Genomic DNA, 5,977 nt, shown 5'->3' with positions numbered 1-5,977 from the left:
TACAAAAAACTAGCCAGGCGAGGTGGCGGGCGCCTGTAGTCCCAGCTACTCAGGAGGCTGAGGCAGGAGAATGGCGTGAACCCGGGAGGCGGAGCTTGCAGTGAGCTGAGATCCGGCCACTGCACTCCAGTCTGGGTGACAGAGCGAGACTCTGTCTCAAAAAAAAAAAAAAAAAAAAAAAACTAAAAGAAGGATTTACTTTAAAATTAGCTCAAGATGCTTAAAGTAAACAATTTTTAAAACACATAAATAGACAGCTAGCCAATAGTTATTACATTCAATAATTTAGCATGATACGCATGATGGTTTTGACCTCCAAAATAATTTAGCACCTTGAGCTGAGATTAAATGCAGAACATTAATTTTTCCCTCTGGTTGTCAAGTCAACCAAGAGACCCGTCAAATCCATTTAAATAAAGCCTGCATCATGTAATAATATTAAAGGGTATAAAATATTAATATGGGTCTGTGGTAGAACATTGGCCAACAGAGCTGCAGTGAGGTGCCTTTAATTTATTACCCTGACAATCTGTCTTGCACTAAAACTAGGCGTTAAAGCACCATCTAAGAATTATTTTTTTGAGCTAGAAGATGGGCCCATTTAAGAAAGGTCACAGTTCCTTCAACTGCGCAGAATTTTTAGTACCTCCAAGGAAAAGAAGTCATGAGTGCCATTTTAATTGTATGAATTTGAAGAGATAACAAAGTACAAATGCCTGAAACCCATTGTAATGAAAATGGAATTTTCAAAGAAAAAGGTAAACACTAACTCATTACATGAGGCCTGATGAGCTTCCCCCATCGTAAAAGTCCATCTAAATCAATGTATTATTTACATGCCACATACACCAACCTTCATCAGTGCTCTTCTCCTAAACACATTCTGATTTTTATCTCTGAATACCATTTTTCTGGATCATTTTCCAATGAGCTTGCTAGGTTTTAAGTACATATTCTTAAATATTTTATCCTTATTCTGAAGATTGTTTCCCTGCAAGAACCACACTTGTTCCATATAAAAAATCTCATACTGATGAGTAGGGAGGTTACAGATGGAGATAAACAGTGGGAGAAACGTGCAATGCATGCTTTGTTGTATTCAAGTGTTTGCTTTATTGACATAAATACTCAATAGTCATTCATTTTACTAAATTAGAAATTTGTATAAATTCTTCAAAATACGTTTGGTTTACAATTTATTGTAAACATGCCAAACATACTCTTTAATGCTAATCGTGTTATTTTTCCAGGTACATCACACACACACACACAAACACACACACACACATACACACAAAACAAAAGCCAGAGGCTGCCTTCTCACTCCCCCATGGTCATCCACCACACAAAGCAGTAGATCTTCCTTTAAACTGAGCTTCCACTAACTTCAAAGAATCTTCTCTGTAGGAGAACAAGGTGCATAAGACACAGGAGGAAACAGAAATCTAACCACAGGAAAAAAACCTTTAAAAATTCTAACCAAAGCACAGAATTCTCCAAACAAGGGAATTGCTCAGCAACAATCAGGTCAGGCATGAAATCACAGACATTAGGGTGAAGTCAGAGAGCTCACCTTCATGTGGAGAGGGAAGACAGCACAGTGATGACACAAAATCTCACAGCAACCACAGTGACAGGAGTGGAGGAAACTGCAGATTTCCCAGGCTGACCTGTAGTTACTTGATAAAATGCAATGGACACCATTCCAGTGTCTCAAAGGGTGGCTATAATCTTTCAGAGCATGCAAAGCCACTTGTTTCAAAGAGCCAAAGTGTCAGCCGAGTTCTTTATTTCTAAATTTTCTGTTTATTAATGTTTTAATTTCTACAAAATAAGCTTCCTGAATTAACTAATTTGCGTTGTATCTATAATAAAGCTTGTTAATTAAATTTGAGAAAAACTCAATGTTTACCTCATATCCACTGCTAATATGGACCTGGAACTCAGGAGACGTCATTATCACATCATTTCTACAGCCTCTTATCTCATTGGCTAAGTGATCACATGCCAGTCATCGCTGTGAGGTGTTTTTCTTCTTTACCAGATCCCCATCATAGAGGTCACAATAACCTGGGAGAAAAGACAAAGAAAGTTGTATTAAGTTTACATTATTTGCCCAGATGAAAGCAGAAAACCATAGAGTAATGCAAAAAGTATCTCTGTCTCTGAAGGGCCATTATCGCTTCATCTTCTGGAACAAAGGCAGAGACACAGAGGTTTGTATGCGACTATCTTCCTGGGCTGTCATTCTATAGAATTGCCAAGGTAAGTGTTCCCTTACAGTACAGCTTTCCTTATAAACTTCCAGGCAGTGCTCATGATAAATAGGCTCATAAATTATTAATAAATAATCTAGGCTTGGAGGGTCCTAAGGGAAATTATATAAAAATATCTGATTGTAGGTCAGATGCGATGGCTCGTGCCTATAATCCCAGCACTTTGGGAGGCCAAGGCGGGCAGATCACCTGAGGTCAAGAGTTTGAGACCAGCCTGGCTAACATGGTGAAACCCCATTTCTACTAAAAACAACACACACACAAAAAAAGAAATATCTGATTGTATGGGATGCTTTTCATCCCAAAGACTTTTCCATCAATCTATAAGTACATATTAAGAACCTATCACTGCTCTTTTTACTGTAAAGATATAGTGTAGCCTGCATAACCCTGTATGCAGAGACCTTATAATCCAAAGTGGCAGAAGGGGTAGGATTGCCAGTGAAAATACAGGAAACTCAGTTAAATTTGAATTTCAAATAAACAATGAATAGGTTTTGGGGTTTTTTGTTTGTTTTGTTTTGTTTTGTTTTTTCAGACACAGTCTCGCTCTGTCCCCCAGGCTGGAATGCAGTGGCACGATCTTGGCTCACTGCAACCTCCACCTCCTGGTTTCAAGCAATTCTCCTGCCTCAGCCTCCCAAGTAGTTGGGATTACAGGCACGTGCCACCATGCCTGGCTAACTTTGTATTTTTAGTAGAGATGGGGCTCATGCCTGTAATCCCAGCACTTTGGGAGGTCAAGTCAGGCAAATCACTTGAGGTTAGGAGTTCGAGACCAGCCTGGGCAACATAGCGAAACCCCATCTCTACTAAAAAATACAAATATTAGCCAGGCATGGTGACACATGACTTTATTTATTTTTCTTTTTTCTTTTTTTTTTCCTTTTTATAACATTTTTTGTAGAGATGGGATCTCACTATGTTGCCCAGGCTGGTCTCAAATTCCTGGGCTCAAGGGATCCTCTTGCCTTGGCCTCCCAAAATGTTGGGATTACAGGCATGAGTCACTGTGCCCGGCCATGAGCATGACTTTAAACACAGCATGACTGTGTGTTTCTCTCACAATGAGCAGATACTAGCACAAGGGGGCAGAAAGCAAAGAAAGGGCAGATGTCCTCTTGGAAAGTAGGAAGCTGAATAGCTTTGGCTTAAGAAAGATTAAAAACAAGAAGGAAGACTATTACCTAAGCTAATAAAATCAGATCAATAAAAATCTACACCTTGAAGCTGATAATTTTATAAGTAATATAATAGAATAATATTCAAATATTATTGTATGATAGTTCCCAGTAGAACTAAGAGTATCGAGGGAAAAAATTCTGGGATCTAAGATTACAGACTATCAGTTCTTTTATTGATTTAATCGATGATTTACTGCATTTAAGGAAATAATGGGTTTTTTCCCATAGGTAAAATAGAAGACTAGTAAATTTGCTCTTATTTAGGTGAATATGTAAGCAAGTAAGGAATAGTTAGCATTTTGCTACTGTCTGGGATATTATCACAATGGCTGTATTTAATTTAACAAAATAATATATATGATTAATAATAGTAGTACATTTGATGATAGTAAACATTTTAATAAATTTCAGTAATTGCCATAGTTATTAAAGGCAGTCTTTTTTTGTTTGTTTTTTTGAGACAGAGTCTCACCCTGTCACCCAGGCTGGAGTGCAGTGGCATGATCTTGGCTCACTGCAACCTCCACCCCCCAGGGTTCAAGCGGTTCTTATCCCTCCCAAGTAGCTGGAACTACAGGCACACACTACCACATCTGGCTAATTTTTTGTAGTTTTAGTAAGACGGGGTTTTGCCATGTTGCCCAGGCTGGTCTTGAACTCCTGGCCTCAAGTGATCCACCTGCCTCGGCCTCCCAAAGTGCTGGGATTACAGGCGTGAACCACCATGCATGGCCAAATTTAGTCAATTTTTTAAATACTGGAAGTCTTACTTTTTCTTCATAGAAAATGATTTCTAGTTTTCTACACTAGAAATAGTAGTATCTTACCTTGCATAACATGTTTTCCAAAATCTTGGTGTAATTTCTCTCCTGCTTGTATGTGAAAACTGCCACATTCAACATGAGAGAATAGTCCGTGCTCCTGAAAAGAACGTGCAGTGGATCAAATTTTCTAGTTTTAATTTTGTTAAAAACTACCAGATGTTTAATTTCCTTGAAAATGTTTATATGTTAAGCAACATGAAGACTTTTTTGTATTCATGTTACTTTTACTAAGATATGTATATTTTTTGGTCCAGAAACATTGAAATAATGAATACTTTCTTTCAAACTTCTCCTATAATAATTATATTATATTTTATATTTCTTCCTCAATAGACTTCATTTCAGCAATCATTTTAGTAATCCTGATTTAGGTATTGAGAGTCTGGTTTTTAAGAGCCCAGTTAGAAATTTGTTAAGATTCTCAAACTGCATTGCATGTATTAAAGTTTATAGCACCCAGTGTCAAACATTTTGCTATAGTATTATAGTAATATTAAAACTGCTTTGGGTGTGCACATGCACACGTGTATGGGGGGGGAGGGGGGTGTTCTTCAAAGAAGGATAAAACACAGTTATGGGCTGAAATATCTTATAGATAATTGTGCACTTTCCCATCAGGGAAAAGATAAAACTAGCCTAACTGTATGTGTTTACTCTAAGAGTTGCAGGGATTTCACTGAGGAGGAATATTTTTTTCAAAAGTCATGAAATAATATTATTCCAAAAGGATGTTTATGTAAAATATATGAAAATTTTAAAATACAATAATTCATTCAAAAAGCACTGAAATTTCCATTTTAAGACTCTTTTGATAATAATGCTGAGAAAATAAAGATAATTGGAATCTAGAGCTCAATTACATTTTTAAGTTAAAATACAATAGATTTAGGTTCCCAATAAATAATGGCAAGAGTTAAAAATGAACTTTCATTGAATGAATACATTTGGTTTTATGTAATTCCCTATTTTGAATTCGTCTTTTGCCTTGTACTATAAAGCTTAATATGAAGTCATAGCTCAACTCTTTCGGGTTACAATATTTTTTTAAAAAAAAAGAAAAAGTAAATGGCCTCAAATTTACCAGCAGCAAGCAAACAAGGGAAGGAAAGTAGTATCGTGCTGTAAATGTCAATCAATGGAAACGGAACATAAGCTAGAAATTCAGATTTGTTCGTATTTTAAAATATATGTATAAACTTTGCATTACATTTGGCATGTTTGGGGTGGTGCCACATAATCAAATACATCAAAATGTTATAGCAAGCGTTATGAATATTCACAATATGTATGATAAATAAATACCATGGAATCCAACAAGACTCCCAACAGATCCTCATTCTCCGAAAACCTTACTAAAGAAAAAAGGTAGGTTGAAGAAATTCTAAGAATGCTGCTAATGTCCTCCAACTTAGAGAGAGGGAGACTGAGAGCTGAGGAGAAAGACACAGGAAGATGTTCAATACTAGAGGTCCTGGAGGATCTTACTCCTGGAGGATCTCAGAAAGACAAGAACAGATACTGGAACTTATCATCTTCAGATGGAGAAAACAGATGCTATCAATGGAAATAGGCCCTAGTAGGAGACATTTGTAGGATTTCAGTGAGAAAGCCAAACCCAAATTGTCTAGAACAAGGGTTATAGTTCTCTAACCCTTGAACCCTCAGGTTTCAGAAAAGCAGATAGAACAGACAA

General features: G+C 36.9%; 1 long non-coding RNA gene across 1 annotated transcript; it reads right to left on the bottom strand.

The window, feature by feature from the left end:
• Positions 1-1,093: 1,093 nt before the first annotated feature.
• LOC112625357 lies at positions 1,094-4,383 on the bottom strand. Its single transcript, XR_003119568.1, has 2 exons — positions 4,288-4,383; positions 1,094-2,070 (listed from the first exon to the last, which is right to left on the bottom strand). It is a non-coding gene; the product is annotated as an uncharacterized LOC112625357 (long non-coding RNA).
• Positions 4,384-5,977: the final 1,594 nt, after the last annotated feature.

This window comes from Theropithecus gelada, chromosome 5 (assembly GCF_003255815.1).
Source record: "Theropithecus gelada isolate Dixy chromosome 5, Tgel_1.0, whole genome shotgun sequence".
Taxonomy (NCBI): domain Eukaryota; kingdom Metazoa; phylum Chordata; class Mammalia; order Primates; family Cercopithecidae; genus Theropithecus; species Theropithecus gelada.
This window is presented reverse-complemented; position numbering and strand designations above follow the sequence as displayed.